At 42.8% G+C, this 18,690-nt stretch overlaps 1 pseudogene; it reads left to right on the plus strand.

The window, feature by feature from the left end:
* The first annotated feature begins 2,794 nt into the window (after window positions 1–2,794).
* On the plus strand, window positions 2,795–3,386 carry LOC140639448 (rRNA-processing protein FCF1 homolog pseudogene; annotated as a pseudogene).
* The last annotated feature ends 15,304 nt before the right edge of the window (window positions 3,387–18,690 follow it).

Consider the following 18,690-nt stretch of genomic DNA (forward strand, 5'->3'; position numbering starts at 1 on the left):
CATCCCCAGCATCTTGATTCCTGGTATCCCTACTGGTGTGTTAACTCCACCTGATATCTATAACCTCTCCCTCCAGAGGCCAGGATGACCTGCAGAATGATTGACATCCCAGCTCTGAGCTTTACAGGGCATGAGTTTGAGGAAAGTCCCTTTCCTTCTCTGAGGCCCAGGGAGCCCATCCATCAGGATTGGAGTAATACTCCTGAGCTAGATTAACTGCTGTAACTGCTGTAAGAATGCAGAAGAAGGCTGTGTGAAAATACCTGGTGTGCCAGGTCCAGAGCAGGCCTCCAGAGAAAGTTCTTTCCTTCCTCCTTCCCCTGGTAAGTCTATGATAACACCTTGGGATTCTACAGTGCTTTGTAATTCTTAACATATCTCCATTTATATTGTTCTAAGAAAAACCTAGGAGATAAGCGAGACAGGTATGATTTTACAGATCAGTGAAGTTTTGCCAGCAAGACTGAGCACCTATTTGGTGTCAATGCCTATACAAGGCCACTCAGAGCCAACAAGGTGAAGTGACTTCTCTGGGCTTCTTCTAGAGCCAGGTCACCTAACCTATAGGCCAATGGGATTGCCATTGCCCCTCATGCAAGTGACCAGGAGCACCCACAGTGCCTCCAGGAGTTCCTTTTCCTCCTTGTGATCTCTGAGCTATCCTAGAGTCTCCCACAGGCCTTTGTGTCTGTGGTCGCCAGCTGCTGGGTTGCTCAGCATGGAGTTTATTCAAAGAGAACAGTGGCTCTCCAAAACAGGACATCTGACATCTGACAGATGGCTTGGGCTTATTATTAGAATTTCTCATTCCAGTGAAACTGTGCCCCTGAAGCCTCTTCTGTGCTCCCTTCAGTGGCCCACATCCCTAGACCTCTGTAGACATGCCACTCAGCAAAGTCCTTATGAAAAACCCAGAGAGAGAACCTCATTTGGGGCATGAGACACCCCTAAGGTCCCTGTGTAATGTTATTTTCTCCCTTTCTCTGGAAGTATACTTTATGGGTCTCACCAAGATCTGTTGGTATCTTCCCAGAGATGGACTGAATATTTGCAACAAAGGAGAAAATACAGTGTTGAAAAATCCCCTGCTCAAAGTCCTGCTTTCTGTAGGATTCATATTTACTACTTTTTATATTTCTATAAAAGAATAGATAAAGAACTGCCCCTCCACATCCCAAATGAGGTAAGAGCCATGGTCAGATGTTCCTATAAGCTCCCAACTCTGCCTTGAAAACACACACACACACACTCTCTCTCTCTCTCTCTCTCACACACACACACACACACACACACACACAAAGATCAGAACAACCATGCCTCCCCACCTCCCAGGCCTGACACATTTTAGCCTCTATTCTTGAAGGATGCAGTGGCTGTGCCTCATCTAACTCAGCACTCAGTAAGCCAGCCTAGTTCTGGGTCCAGGAGGGTTCAGACATGTAATGACGCACCTTCAGATTCAGAGCTATAAATAGTAATTCTGAAGCAGCAGCAGTTGGCATTGCACTTCCTGGGGGAATAAAAGGCAAGTAGCTATTATAGATGCAAGTGTCCCTCCAAATTTTGTAAGTTGAAACCCTAACCCTCAATGTTACTGTGATTATTTAGGGAGAACCTGTAGAGAGGGATTTCAGGTTAAGTGAAGTCATAAGGGTGAGGCCCTGATGCCATAGGATTGGTGCCCTTATAAGCAGAGGAAGAGATACCAGAGTGTTGTCTCTCACTGGGCATGCACAGAAGAAAGGCCATGTGAGGACACAGTAAGAAGGGGCCCATCTACAAGCCAGCAAGAGAAGTCTCACCAGAAACCAAAACTGATGGCACCATGGGGCACCTGAATGGCTCAGTCGGTTAAGCAACCAACTCTTGATTTTGGTTCAGATCATGATCTAAGGGTTGTAAGATCGAGCCCCATGTCAGGCTCTGCACTAAGCGTGAAGATTGCTTAAGATTCTCTCTCAAAAAAAAAAAGAAAAAGAAAGAAAGAAAGAAGAAAGAAAGAAAGAAAGAAAGAAAGAAAGAAAGAAAGAAAGAAAGAAAGAAAGAAAGAAAGAAAGAAAAAAGAAAAAAGATTCTCTCTCTCCCTCTCCTGTGCCCCCCACCCTACATATGTGTGTGTTTGCTCAGGCACATGCTCTCTCTCTCTAAAAAAAACAAAACAAAACAAAACAAAACAAAAAACAACAAAACAAAACAAAACAAAAACAAGTTGCAAAAGGCACATGAGAAAATGCTCCGCATCACTGGCCATCAGGAAAATACAAATCAAAACCACAATGAGATACCACCTCACACAAGTGAGAATGGGGAAAATTAACAAGGCAGGAAACAACAAATGTTGGAGAGGATGTGAAGAGGGAACCCTCTTCCACTGTTGGTGGGAATGTGAACTGGTGCAGCCACTCTGGAAAACTGTGTGGAGGTTCCTCAAAGAGTTAAAAATAGATCTGCCCTACGATCCAGCAATTGCACTGCTGGGGATTTACCCCGAAGATACAGATGCTGTGAAACACCGGGACACCTGCACCCCGATGTTTCTAGCAGCAATGTCCACAATAGCCAAACTGTGGAAGGAGCCTCCGTGTCCATCGAAAGATGAATGGATAAAGAAGCTGTGGTTTATGTATACAATGGAATATTACTCAGCCATTAGAAATGACAAATACCCACCATTTGCTTCGACGTGGTTGGAACTGGAGGGTATTTTGCTGAGTGAAATAAGTCAATAGAGAAGGACAAACATTATATGGTCTGGTTCATTAGGGGAATATAAAAAAATAGTGAAAGGGATTCTGGAAGAAACAAGAGTGCGGCGTGAACATGGGAAAGCAAAAGAAAGCAAGAAAGTATGCGACCATGAAGCGAATGCTTAGTCTCCAAGATCAGAGGCTTAAAGAGAAGGATAGATTAAAACCTAAGAAGAAAGAAAAGAAAGATCCCAGTGCACTCAAGGAAAGAGAAGTCCCCCAACATCCTTCCTGCTTATTCTTCCAGTATAACACACAGCTGGGCCACCTTACCACATCCTGGTTGATACCAACTTTATCAACTTTTCCATTAAAGCCAAACTTGACTTAGTACAGTCAATGATGGACTGTCTGTATGCCAAGTGTATCCCTTGTACAACTGACTGTGTAATGGCTGAAATTGAGAAACTGGGGCAAAAGTATCAAGTGGCTCTAAGGATTGCCAAGGATCCAAGATTTGAATGATTGCCGTGCACACACAAAGGAACCTATGCAGATGACTGCTTAGTACAGAGAGTAACTCAGCACAAGTGTTACATTGTGGATCCGGAAGATCCCTGGAGTTCCCATCATGTACATTTCTAACCATAGGTACAACATTGAGCAATGTCAGATGATTATGGAGCCCCTTGGTTCTAATTCTTAAAAGATAGAGTTTTTCTGCCTTCTTATACCAACTTTTTCTGTTGCCAGTTCATATTAGCAATATGATATAGTATGAATTATTCTTCTTACCCATTTGCTCTGTTACGAGCTGAGTATGGTTAAATATACTAATTTTTTGATGTTTTGAAATCAGTATTTTGTGTCATTTTAAGTATTGTTGCATCTTTCTATAAATCAGATGATTACTTGTAAAAAAAAATGGTGAAAGGGAATAAAGGGGAAAGGAGAGAAAATGAGTGGGAAATATCAGTGAGGATGACAGAGCATGAGAGACTCCTAACTCTGGGAAACGAACAAGGGGTGGTGGAAAGGGAGGTGGGTGGGGGGTTGGGGTGACTGGTGATGGGCACTGAGGGGGGCACTTGACGGGATGAGCACTGGGTGATATGCTATATGTTGGCAAATTGAACTCCAGCAAAAAACAAACAAACAAACAAACAAGCCTGATAGTACCTGGACTTCTATCCCCAGAACTGTGAGAAAAACATTTCTGTTGTCTAAGCTACCTGGTCAGTGGTATTTTGACCTGGCAGCCTTAGCAAACTAATATAGTGGGTGAGACACTGGAACTGGGTTCTGTCTCCTGGTATTCCATGATAACATTTCACTATGAGTAAGAATAATAGCAATAACCTTTAAAATAATAATAATAATAACAAATACATGATCTCATGCAGGGATCATTGACAAGCCTTTAGATAATCACCAAGTTTCTATACTCTGATATGTGTTTCAGCCCTCCTCAGCCCTCCACCCAACCTCCCCTTCACAGAGTCAAAGGAGAGTCTCTCTGTTATATAGTTTCCCACCATATCTCAAGTGCCACCCCTGGCACAAAGGATGGACTTAATATATATTAGTTCAGTACGTGAAGATGCTGGGTGCTGCCTCCCAAATGGGCTCAGTCCTCATGGTTCGAAGACAGGAAATTACACAAAAGACACAAAAATCCTCCATGAAGAATCTAGACACTTCTAAAACCTTAGTGCAACACAGTGATGTGTTAGTAAACCCCTAGCTAAGTCCTGTGGGGTGTGTGTGTGTGTGTGTCCCTCTCTGGTCTTCCTTTGCCCCAGAGGATTTACTATGTGTTCTATGATAGTAAATGCTTTCCAAACACTAGTGCCTAGAACTATGGATAGTTTCCTCAGTCAGATTCCCAAGCTTGGATCTCTGGGTGCTACGGATTCCATAGACATACCCATAGAGCTTCTACAAATTTCATTGAGATCGCCTTCATTGTCTTGAAGAAGTCATTTCCATGCTTCTACTATAATCCCCTTGCTGCCTTCCATGATACAGTCTGGAAAGCCAGGCACTACATTCCCCAGTCTCTCTAGTAGTTAGAGGTGGTGATGCGATCAAGTTTTGGCTACGGAAATGATGACCTGCTAGAAAGATCTTAGAAAAACTAGCTTTCTTACTCAGAGATAGGTGGGTATGGAGCCGCCTCCTCCCACTCATTTTTGATGTGAATGACCACACAATGTGTGGAGCCACCATAGCAGTTTTATGACCTTGAGGTAATATATTTCAGGCTAAAAAGCTAACACTCCTGGATGGATGATAAAGATAGAAGAACCTGGATCCTCTATGTTATTTTGACATTGCAGAACCATCTGTCTACCACTGGTCTTCTTAGTAAGTAAGCAATAAATGCCTGACATTTAAGCCACTCCTGCCTAGGTGTTCAATTACCTGCAGCTGAAGCATTTCTAACAGACACAAATCCTTAAATTTGTATTTAAACTTCAGTGATTATCCAAAAGTTTACGTAAGCATAGCCTGAATCATCTGGAAGCCCACCTTACATAACTGAATACTATCTTGATATTTCAGTACTCATGTTGACATTAATCAACAATCGTTTCATGCCAAAGAGTACTGCAGGTCTCCTTTGCTAACTAAATATTTGCTATTTGAACTCAGGAATTGAATTAAATCCACATTAAAAAAATAGGGCTGATGCCCCTTGCTATCTGAACTCTTGGCATTTGTTATCCAAAACTAGGGAACCAAATAGTTTGGGATACTCTGGCACCCCTTACCATTTAACATCTTACTGTATGAGATTTGAAACTGAATAATAAATTTTGGATAGTACAGAATACTTGCATTTCATTTTAGGTTAACGAGAAAAAAGAATAATGACTACTTTAATATGTACAGGATACATTAATCAAAGGAAAGATCAATTATGTTACCTCACAGTGTCCAAACAAACACAGATATTATAGGAACTGGAATGGAAAGGTAGGGGGGACAATTGAGTTAGTTCAGCATACACAGAAAAATAGGCACAGTGAGTTCAAAAGAACCTAGAAAGCAATAGTGTGCTGGAACTGGCTTGTTCTGGCTCACAAGACCTGTTTCATTTTCAGATATTTTGAGAGCCAGTTGTGAAGCACAGCAATTATGATGGGAGCCAGGGTAAGAAATCAGTAAACACTATGAAACCGGTTTTCTTTTTTTCTGGAGAGACAATTTATCAGGACATCACTCTCAGTAACAGTCAATGCCATATTTGCCTTGTGAGTAGCAATTTCATTTCAGCAAATATCATCATTTAGTCCACTAAATTAATGTAGGATTTTATTAGTTTGATCCCATGTTGTGTTTAATTTGTAAATTAGGTTTGGTTTTATGATTCATATAAGAGATATAAGCATAAGGCATGTACATCTAGTTTTATATCCATATATATTTAGGTATTTTTATATAACAATTTCAAGTCAAAACTGGTGCTAACAAGACATTGGTTGCCCACTTAAGTTTGAGAAACACTGATCAAAGCCCATCACAGTGAATGACTCCAGCCTAAGGACCCCTAAAGGACCCCAGGCACATCAGGTCCTTCAGGATCTGATTCCATTGTGACTCCCACCTTGAACTTCCTGCCGCAGCCAACCTGATCTCCCCCTGTGGTTTTGATAAGTTCCTCAGGAATGTGGCATTTAAATGAGATAAGAGAAATGGAAGCACAGCATGCCACCCTCCATGCTAAGTCTGTACATCCTTGGAGGCCTGACTCAGAACCTCCTCCTCTGTGGAGATGACTCTTGGGCAAGGCAGTCCTTCTCTTCTCTGCACATACAACCTGAGGTGTCCGATTTTGTCAATTGATGCCACTCACTTCCTTGACTAGAAGGGATGCCACTCACTTTCTTGACCTTTGCAGGTAGTAAAGTTTGAAGAGTCCTCACAGATCCCTCTGTCAACTTTCCTCCACCTCCAAATTTACCCATAATTTCCTACCACTTTCTCTTCTACACTGTGAGGAAGGACTTTGCCTGTTCCTTTCCAAGCCAGCTCCACCACCAGTGGTCTTGCACACAATTACTGCCATCAACTCTCTCCCATCAGCTCTTTTCTCTGTTGTGTGTTTTTAATTTCTTTCTCTCCTCTGAACTTTCTCCCTTGACCCTGGGTATCCTCTGTTTTAGATAAAATAAAATCCACGGATATTCATTAGTGATGCCTTCAGCTGCATATAACAGAACACCCAACTAACATGGTTTAAACAATCATAAAATTTATTATTACACATTAACGAGAAATCTGGATGTAGGGCAGTCTCTGGGCACCATTCAGATCAGGGTCTAGCTCTCCAGTCCTCAGACTGACTTCTCTCCTGGTGGTTATCTGGTTGCCAATAGCAGCCATGGTCACACTTGATTAGTCTGATTGGACCACAAGGTCAAGTGCCCATCCCTGGATAATAAATAACAGTTGCCAGGGGAATGCCCTGCACTGATAGACTTAAGCTCATGTTCTTGAGTCAATCAATGGCAAAGAAGAATGGGATTACCATGATTGACTTAGATTGATCAGTATCCATCTGTGTGACTCTGAGTTAAAAGGGTTTCATTGAGGTAGGATGGAAGCCTAAACAAAATTGGGATTCTGTTAGAACAGAGAGGACAGAGCTTGGAAGATAACCAATAAGTTCACTATTCCACTTTCCCCTCTCCCAGCTACTGCTCTCTCTCCTTTTCTCAGCCTCTAATCTCCTCTAAGTGGCCACTACATTTGCTGTCTTCACTACTTGATGTGCTGCAATCTGGTTTCCCACCCTGCTACTCTATGAAAATCATCTTGCTAAAGTCGCTGAAGTCCTTATTTGGCTTCTCTTCAGGCTTTGACACGTCTACCAACTCTCTTCTTTACCCTCTTCCACCCATCACCCAATTCATAACCTTCAAATCATCAATCCATCCTCTCCCACAACATGCTCATCACTCAGCAATGTTTATTCCACAAACATTTTTTGAGCACCTACCATATACCAATTCCGTATATCCAGCACATAACACTTTGCAAATTACCCCTGAATGCATGGTTTAGTCTCATCATTTTTCACCTCCACAACTGCAATAACTTCCCAACTGGTCCTTCTGCCTCCAATCTCTCCCCATCAGCAATCTGTCTTTCTTGCTCACAAATGTAATCTGATCATTTGCAAAGTCTGATCATCACAGTCCCCCACTTTGGTTTCTCCTGCAAGAGAAAGCCCCAAACCCCCAACACCGCTTTCAGGGCCATGGCAACCAGGTCCTGCCAACCTCTCCTTATCTGGAGCCCATCTCTTTTCCTTTTATATTTTAAGCTCAGGGCATAATGAACTACTATTTCCCAAATACAACATGAGCTTTCTTATTTTGGAGTTTTGCTCATAGTTAACTAAAATGCCCTCTCCTGCTTTTTCTGCTAGGAAAAACCCTCCATTCTTCAAGACCTAGGATCTGTGTCACCTCCTCAGTGGAGACTTCTCCAAGGCCAAATCAAGCACATCCTCTGTGGTCCCAGAACACTTTGTCCATAGTAGCAATAAGCCATTCTCTGGGTGTATTACAGATAGGTTTATGCTTACAAATTCTTGCAGGGGGAGGATTAGATCTAAATCATCATTCTGTAGTAAGCACAAACACTGGGCGATACATGCTCAATATATGTTTGAAGAATTAAATGAAACAGTTATTTAATTTTACAGATGGGGAAACTGAGGGCTAGAAAGAAAATGACTTGCAATGGTAAGTCTATGTATTTCATCAGAATTCTTTTGCGGCAAGTAGAAAAAAAAAAAAAGAATTGGGGGGGATGGGAAGCTCACCAAATTGAAAATTCTCTCTTCAAGCACAAGTTTTTGTCAAGGATTCAAAAAGTCTTAACAAGAGCTGATTTTTTTTCAGCTTTGCTTCCCTCTCTGTTGGCTTCATTCTCTGGCTCTATGTCAGAACAAAGTGGCAACCAACAGCCACATGTTGCTATATGTTGCTGCAACAAGCCAAGGAATGCCTGGAGCCACCAGAAGCTGGAAGAGGCAAGGAAAGAGTCTCTCCTAGAGCCTTCAGAGAACAGAGTCCTTTTGACACTTTGATTTCAGACTTCTAGCCTCCAAAACTAAGAGAATAAATTCTGTTGTTTTAAGTCACAGGGTTCACAATTTGTTCAAGCAGTCACCAGGGACTACTGCAGCAAGGGAACCAGATATATCTGACTATCAAGGTCAATACCATGGTTGTGATATTGTACTGTTGTTTTGCAAGAGGTTACTCTTGGAGGAAACTGAGTGAAGGGCACATGCAATCTCTCTATATTATTTCCTACGATTTTATATGAATCCATAGTTATCTCAAAATAAAGTTTAATCATAAAAATTTTTCTCTGAAAGATGTGTAGTAAACAGATGGGAGCATAGCTAGAAAGAAGGCTGAGAGACTTGTTGGGTGTTGCTGAAGCAGTTCATCAGAGGTGATGGCACCTGGACCAGATGGTAGCCAGGGAGATGGAGAGAAGGGGGTGGGGGGGGGTGGGAATTGGACGGTAAATGTAACAGCTGTTGGGGATTTATTGTGGATGGGAGTTGAGGAGTAGTGGTGTCCGTGATGACTCTGGCTTGTTTGACCTAGAGAATGGCCAAGGTTTTACCAGGAGCCTCTTGGAAAAAGAGCACATTTAGAGAAAAAAATATGGGAAGTGAAGCATGCTCAGGACAGAACAGCTCAAAGGATCAGGTTGCCAACTTCTCAGAATTGGCAATACAGGGGCTCCTGGGTGGATCAGTCAGTTAGTTAAGTGTTTACCTTTGGTTCAGGTCATGATCTTGGGGTCTTGAGTTCGAGCCCCACATTGGGCTCCCTGCTCAGTGGGGAGTCTGCTTCTCCCTCTCCCTCTGCCCTTCCTCCCTACTCATGCTTGCTCACTCTCTCTCCCTCTCTCTCTCTCTCTAATAAATAAATAATCTAAAAAAAAAAAAAAAAAAAGAACTGGCAATCTATTGCTCCCTAACCCCACCTCTGTCTGCATTTCACACCCTTACTCTTCACGGGAAATTGTGATTGGGTCAGTTTGTCACAATCCAACACAAAGCATCCTTACTGAGCAGTCAAGTGCCAAGCTACTCATTGGCCTTCTATGTGATCACTGTATACTGACCATCTTCTCTTTGGGTACTGATACCTGCTCATGAGGCACAATATAGCCACTTTCTCCAGACAGATTGGGACTGTGGTACAGCAAGAACTTAGGATTTTAGGTGTCTCTAGAATAGCCACTGGAGCTAAGCAGAGATGGCTGAGGATGGAAGAAGATTGCTTTCAGATATTCTTTCCAGTCATTGACCAGGCAAACAAGGAGAACCAGAACTTTCCATACCTACTCCAGCTTTGTTTCCTTATGAGAAAGAAGGAAAGTCTTTCAGAAGACAAAGGTGGAGGACTATATCTGATTTCAAGACTCACCATAAAGCTACAGTAATCAAGACATATGATATTGGCATCAATATAGACAAATAGATCAATAAAACTGAATACAGAATCCATAAATAGGTCCACACACATGAACACCTGATTTTTGAAAAAGGTATAAATAAAATTCAGAGAACAGTTTTTTCAACAAATGAGACTGGAACAATTGAATATGGCATATGGAAAACAATTGAACCTCAATCCATACCTCACACCATATAAAAAAATTAATTCAAAATAATTTGCCCCGGTGGCGCAGCAGTTTAGCGCTGCCTGCAGCCTAGGGCGTGATCCTGGAGACCCTGAATCGAGTCCCACGTCAGGCTCCCAGCATGGAGCCTGCTTCTCCCTCTGCCTATGTCTCTGCCTCTCTCTCTGTCTCTCTGTCTCTATGAATAAATAAATTAAAAAATCTTAAAAAAAATACATCATAGACTTAAACATAAAACCTAAATCTATGAAACTCCCAAAGGAAAACGTAGTGGAAAAACCTTTGGGATCTTGAGTTTGCAAAGACTTTTTAGATAAAATGCCAAAGCATAATCAATGGTAAGTTGGACTTTGTCAAAATTTACAAGTGCTAGTCTTTGAAAGATGCTGTTAAGAAAAAGAAAAAGCAAGCAACAGACTGGGAGGAAATATTTATAATCATAAATATGATAAAGGACATGTATACAGAATAAAGACCTTTAAAAACAATGAGAAAATGAGCAAAGATTTGACCAGAGACTAGCGACGAAGATGTACAGATGGCAAGTACACACATGAAAAGCTGTTCAATTATTTTTAGTTGGAAAATAAACTATCACTATTCATTAATGGTAATTAATGAAGCCTAAGCTCTCATCGGTCATTAGGAAAATGAAAGTTAAAAACCACACACCTATTAGAATATCTAAGTTTAAAGGAATGACTGTATCAAATGTTGGCAAAAATGTGGAACAAATGGAATTTTCAACTAGTTTGGAAAACAGCTTGGCAGTTTCCAAAAATCAAACAAACAAATAAAAAGCCATATACCTAACATATGATCCAGCCATTCTACTCCTAGATCTTTATACAAGACAAATGAAAACATATGTTCATACGAAGGCTTGTACATGAATGTTCCTAGAAACTTTATTTATAATACCCCCAAAATGGAAACAAACCAAATGTCATCAACAAGTGAAGGAATTAAAAAAAAAAAAAAAAGGTATATCCATACGATGGAATGCTACTTGGCAATGAAAAGGAAGGAACTTTTCATGCATACTACAGTAAACTACAAAATAATTATGCCGAGTGAAATAGTAAGACAAAAAAGAATATGTACTGTATGTTACCATTTATGTAGGTTTCTATAAAACGCAAACTAATCTATAGTGACAAAAGGGATCAGTGGTTGCCTAGATACAAGGGGAGGCAGAGAGATGCAGAAGGGGGTAATTATAAAAAGGCATAAGAAGACTCAGGCGGAGAGGACAATTGATATGTTAATTATCTGGATTGTGGTGATGGTTTTGTTGGTATATAAATATGTCAAAATATCAAACTGTACACTTTAAATATGCACCATTTTTGTATGTCGATTATACCTGAATAAAACTGTCTTAAAAAAATTGTCTTAAAAAGAAGAATCTAGGAAAGAAAACAAAACAGAACCTTTCTCCCTTGTGCTCTCTGTCACTGCCCTGATCCATCACAGAACTTACATGCTACTGAAAAATGGGGCCATGTTTTCTGTCCCCACAAGCCAGTCACTTATAATTAAAGAGCAGTCTTGTCGGGGGATAAACCTGGGTGTGGAAGAAAGAAGACAGGTAAAAGATTCTTTATCAAAGTCAAGGCAATTCCTTAGCAAAGTGCCTGGAACCAAAAAGACCTAGGTATAAATTATGGCTTTACGATTTAGCAGTTTTTAAATTCCTAACCTCTTTAAACCTCTGTTTCTCCATCTACAGAGGTGGGATCATGATACCACACAAAGGATGTTGGGAAGATTAAGTGGCATTCAATTTACAAAGATACCTACATCAGGCCTGGCATGGACTAAATGCTCCTCCATCCAGAGAGGCAGCGTCTTAGAATGGGACAGGTCTGGAGTTCAAAATGGAAAAATTTGGGTTCTAGTTCTAACTCTGCTGCCAACCCCTTATGTGACCTTGCTGCTGGTCTGAGAAGCCTTCCATAGTGGACAGAACCTACCAGCTCTCCACCCCAGTAAGTTCTCAGAGTCCCTGTTGAGGATTTAGTTAGATCAGCAGTCGGCAAATGATAACTCTCAGGCCAAATCCATCCCATAACTGTTTTTGTAAGGCTACAAGCTAAAGATGTTTTGAATATTCTAAATGGTTGGAAAAAAGTTTTAAGAATAATAATAATATGAAAATTATACAAAATTCAAATTCCATTGTCCATGAATAAAGTTGATTGAAATATCCCTTCTCCCATTTGTTTACATGTCTGTGGCTGCATCAGGATACAAAGTCAGAATAGAGGAGTTGCAGCTGTGACCATATGGTCCACAGAACCTAAGTCTTTACTGCCTGTCCCTGTAACAGAAAAAAATTGCAAACTCCTGAGTTAGGTCTTCAGAAACAGCACGCTTGTCTTGCTACTTTTCACCTCCCCACAGAAAAGCATTCAGTGTGTTGAGATTTAATGTTATGCCCTTAACTTTTATAGAGTTCATAAGAAACATCCATTTGAATGGAACTTCTGTGTCTTTTGCAATAAATATTTCCTTGAATTTTATGCCAAGAAAGAAGTTTGTCTGCAATTGACCTTATATATGTCATTTTATTACCCCAGCATAGCTGGTGCATTTTAAATGGCAGACAGAATAACTTCAGGTTATTTTAAATTATATTAGCAGACAATTCCTTACCTAAATGATTACACATTTATGTATGTGTTTATCCCCTATTTGTGGCTAGTGATGGTGGTTTTGCAGCTATAAAAATGTCAAGGTTTCTTTTTAATTTAACTAAATGAAATAATCGTATTGATTTTTTTTTTTTTAGCAAGTAAGCTAAAATTTAGGTAGATCCACAGGAAAGGCAAAACAAATAAAATGTCTGTTTAAGAATGATGGAACTTTGGAAATACCATACTGGACAATAGGAACATGTTTTCCTTTTTGCCATGGTTGCCAGGAAGCTCAGGATTCACGGTAGTGCCAACTTGCAGAAATATCCAGGGTCCCGTATTCTATCTCATTCTACTTCTTTCCATCTGACTTTATTAGAACACTGACCACAACTTATAGTTTCTGTTGGTTCAACGTGTCTGTCTTCCAAGCAAAATGGGAGCCTGGTATCCCATTACGACTGTGTACTCAATTCTAGAACATGTTAGATAGACAGAAAGAGGTGTGAGATTAACAAAGGAACAAAGGGCGCATGAATGAGTAGTGTTTACTTCCCTCTTCTTTTCATCAACTAACCAGAAGGGATTCCAGACAGTAAGTTCCAGAAAGGGTGAGATACTCAGCCAACCCTGGGCAGAAGAGTTTTGTGAAGTTTTGGTTGCTTGTTTTCCTCTGAATTCTCAGGAGCGGGTCCTCCAACTGTCTGAGAGAGGTAGGGAGGTGGGGGCAGCAAGGTGCTAATGAGTATATCCCAGACATTGTGCCTGCCTGCAGTATCTCAATCTACACAACAATCCTGTACAAGTACACACTGTTACTACCCCCATTTGGGGTTAAAACTCAGGCCTAGAAACTTGGATTTCATGGATCAATAAGATACCCAAAATCTCAGGCAGGCACCCATATGGATATTGCAAACATCCATTTTCTTAGGTAAGGCCAGTAGAAGGAACTACTCACTGTCTACCGTTACCCTTGTTTCATAAACGAATGGACATCTTAACAATTAAATAGGAGTACCTGAGTGGCTCAGTTGGTTAAGCATCTGACGTTTGGTTTTGGCTCAGGTCATGATCTCAGGGTTGTAAGATCGAGGCCTATGTGGGGCTCCATGCTGGGTGTGGAACCTGCTTGGGATTCTCTCTGTCTTTCAAAAAACAGTAACAACAATTAAATGAAGGGAGAGAGAAATGGCCTCAAATAAAGAACAATTCTTTATATTTAAAAAAAGTTAGCATTAAAAGAAATTATGACATTGCCCTTAATGTCCTCATTTCCCCAGTGATCAAAGACAATGTAGGTGTAAGATGGGGTAGGATGCCATACTATGGAAAGAGCCCAACTGTCCATTGACAGATGAATGGATAAAGAAGATGTGGAGTATATATACAATGGAATACTACTTACTACTTAGCCATCAAAAAATGAAATCTTGCCATTTGCAATGACATGAATGGAACTAGAGGATATTATGCTAGGCGAAATAAGTCAATCAGAAAAAGATAATTATCATATGATCTCATTCACATGTGGAATTTAAGAAACAAAACAGAGGATCATAGGGGAAGAGAGGAAAAAATAAAACAAGACAAAATCAGAGAGGGAGACAAACCACCCAGGTGTTATATAGACTAATGAATCACTGACCTCTACCTCTGAAATCATTAACACATTATATGTTAATTAAATTTAAATAAAAATTTTAAAATACAAAAAAAATGAAAAGAAAAGATGAGTAGGATGAAAAAAGAGTAAAAAAAGAGAAAAAAGAGTAGGATGAGTTTAGGGAGTCCCCATGGCAGACAACGGGGATGAACTCAGGAATGCAGGGTAAAGCCTCAGGGAGGTTGCAGAGGCAAGTGTGCCCAGTGTGGGGGGTGCCCCCAGTATACACCTGGGATGGCACTCAGGACAGAGCATGGGGACACCCCCAAACAAGACGTTGGAGATGGCAGGTGTTTGTATCTACACAAGGCATTTGCCCCAGCATTCCAGAGAAATAGAGTTCAACCCTGGGATGCACCTGTGAGGTCAATCCATCCAACTCCTGTACATTGCAGAGAGGAAGATTCAGTCTCAGAGAGGTTTAACAGTCTCACAGAACCACAAAGCCGCCGGGCACAGAGCCAGGATTCCAACTCCAGTCTCTGTCTCCCAAACCAGTAGATTTTCCATCACACCACTAGTACCAGCCAGAGCACAGAAACTCTGCAGAAAAGATGCTAACTACGAAGGCATCCACTCCTAAGGGTGGGGTATGGTCGTTTGCTGCCTCGAAGATACTAGAAGGATGCACTTCCTAGGAAAGGACAATCCTCCCCCTTCCACACTATGCATCAACAATCACTGGATCTTAAAAGTGCTGAGGACCCACGTGGGGAGAAAAACACCACTCCTCCTACCACCACCAAGAAGCCACTAGGTGAGATGTCCCAGCACCGTGCAGTAGCCCATGGGGTTGGGGCCCTGGGCTGGGGAGACTGTACATTCCCCAAGCTCTCCCTCTGAGAAGAGCACTCACTGGGCTTGCCGGCCAGAGCATGGGGACACAGCAGGTTGACCTGTTCCATTTTTTGTTCTCCTGTTCCTCTGGAATCCACTGATGTCTGACTCCCAATTCTTTCCTAAAATGAGTCCCACAGAGGTCATTAATGACCTTCAAATGGACAAATGCAAAGACATCCCTTTCAGCACTCAGTACATGGGACCTGGGTTTGGCGTGAGACCACATGTACACATTATTACATATCATAAGCTAATGACATCCCCTCCACCCAATAGCACAAGCCAACGGTTCAGTTATCCTTGATTCCGTGCTCTGCCTTACCTTTCCTGTCCAAGCTCTGGTCCCGTCTGTCCTTTACTCCAACCAAGCACCTCTTAACATTCTGGGCCCCTCTGGAAACTCTGTAGCCCTAACTCACGCTCTCCTCACTCCATGGACACAGTATTGGCTTTGCTCCCCTCACTTCTGTCCCCTCCAGTCCTTGTCCACTTGGCTGATGGGTAACAGTGTAAACCAGAAGCCAACAGACAATGCTCAGACTAAGGTAGGCCAAGTCCATCCATCACTGGAATCTGCATTCTAACACTCACTGCCCACCCAGCTGGTTCTCATGCAGGTTCTTTTTCTTTTTTCCTAAAGATTTTATTTATTTATTCATGAGAGACACAAGGAGAGAGGTAGAGACATAGGCAGAGGGAAAAGCAGGCTCCCCATGGGGAGCCTGATGCAGGACTCAATCCCAGGACCCCGGGATCATGACCTGAGCCAAAGGCAGATGCTCAACCACCCAGGTGCCCCCTCATGTAGGTTCTAATTGCAGGTCCAAGTCCACACTTTGTGAAATTCTACTCCACCCATAGGGACAACCAGAAGGTGCTGAAACACTCTAGGCCATCTTCATACCTTTGCTCTCACAGACATGCCTGTCCGGGAATGCCTTGGCAAGCATCTTTCTCTTTCAAGGCCACAACTTTCCAGAACCCCACCCCTGTCTCCTACAGTCAGTGTCACCCCCTCCTCCGCCTTGCTCCATAAACCACCTACCCTCTGTAACCCAGAAGATGTGCTTATGTGTTTGTCACAGTTGCCATGTGCAGCTCTTCATGTGAGACATGACTTCCCTGTGCTCTGGCCCTCGAAGGGGAGGCATTTGATCAATATTCAATGAATCGATGAGTGGCAGATGGACTTGTTCTGAATTGCCACATGACATGGAGCAAAGTCGGGACTAGAGTCTGAACACTGTCCCCCAAGCCCACCCCACCCCCAGCTCCAGTGACCTCTGTGCCCTTCCACGGACTGCTGGAGCAGACCGGTTCAGAGCAAGGGCCGGCCTGGGTGTGAATCCGGCTCCGTGCCTCACTAGCTCTGTGACCTTGAGCAACTCATGCCAGCTCACTGAGCCTCATTACCTCATCTCTAAAATGAGAAAGATGATACTAATAGCACTGACCTCATAGAGTTGCTCTGAGGCTTCGGTGAATAATCCACGGAAAGCTCTTTGGCTCGTGGGAAGCATTCTGCGCAGGCTCACTGTGGCTCTTCTTCCATCATCTTCCTTTGTCCACACCAGGCATTGGCCCAAGGGGAGCGAGCCCGACAGGAAGCCTTGGCTTTCTCTAGGGAGGAAACAGCAGGGGCTATTCAGAGTCAGGTCTCGGGGTCAGTTGACCCCATTGCTCTTGTCACTGAAATCCCACAGGAAATCGTCATTCAGGGGAAGCCCTGACAAAGTGACCCAGAACCCTGGGAGTGTACAGACCTTGGAGCAACTAAAGCCCGGGACCCCAGCCCCCAGGCCATTTGCCCAGGGCAGTGGTCTGCGACATCACACGTTTGTTGAGCTCCATCAGTAAGTACACACCAGGGCGGAGGCTGCCAACCCCAGGGAGAAGGTTTGATGGAGGTGCTTCAGAAGCCCCAGTTGCCCACAGTGTGGACCTGCCACGCACATCCATGCAACGTGGGCCATCCTTGTGTGGCCAATCCAGGAGAGGGGCTTCCCATGCAGGGTGATCTCTGGGATGCAGAGACCAGATTACAACCCCACCTGCAGCTGCTGACGCTGCCATGGAGCCCACAGGGCCACAGAATCAGAAAGACCTGAGCATGTTTGCTCAAGTATGCTCTTTGGCAACCATTCTTCAGTGGCACAAACCAGAAATCTAGGAGCTGACCTTGATGCTTCTCTCTATATAACCCCCAACCTCCATCATAGCACATTGTCATTTTTACCTCCTAAAGACCTCTGCCATCAACTACCCCCCATTCCCAATCTCACTTAGTCAGACCAATTTCTTTTTCTTTTTTCCTTTGTGCATAATGCTTCCCAACATCCCAGTTTCCTTACTTACTATGTTTACTGTTGGTCTCCCCTCTCGCTAAAACATCAGCTCTGTGAGGACAGGGTTCTTTGTCCATTTGGTACAGAGCAGGTGTTCAGAGATATTCATGGGCTGATTGCCCATGACCACCATGTCCTCTCTGAACCACCACACTAACCTCCTGTGTGGCCCATGGTCGCCCACTATGGTCCATTTCCAGTCCACTCCACAGTGTGGTGTCTTCTCTAAATGCAAAGTGAGCTCATGTCTGCTCTATGTTGCTCACACCTGCACTCAAAGACTCAGATATATCTATGGTTTCCCCCAACTCTCAGGATAAAGTCCAGGTCCCCTGACATGGTCCCCTGGGTGTCTTGTTTCTGGCCTCCGTGCTCCCCAACGCCTTTGCTGTCCCTGCTCTAGCCCCTCCTCCTTTTGGCTCTACCTGTTTACCATTAGGGTCTCATACATCAACAGGGACTTCCCCTCCACTTATCATGGTCACATTTTAACACCTCTCCATGAGTTGTTTGGTAACATCTCTCTTCTTGTCTATACTGTAAGCTCCAGGAGGGCAAGACTGCTTTCACTGCTCACTATTCTACCCCAGTGCCCAGCGGTGTGCCAGGCACCTAGCAGGCACTCAATAAACATTTGCCAAATGAATGAATGAACTGAGGAATCCAAGACCCAAAGAACAGACAGACGTGACTTGTTCACACTGAAACAGCTTGGAGATGACTGTATCCAGCTGGGATCACAGATGACAAGACTCTGCCCAGAAGTCATTGCACTTCTCTTCCAAGGGCAGTGACAAGGGCCCCCACAGCCAACAGGGAAGGTAGCTGGC

This window comes from Canis lupus, chromosome 9 (assembly GCF_048164855.1).
Source record: "Canis lupus baileyi chromosome 9, mCanLup2.hap1, whole genome shotgun sequence".
NCBI lineage: Eukaryota > Metazoa > Chordata > Mammalia > Carnivora > Canidae > Canis > Canis lupus.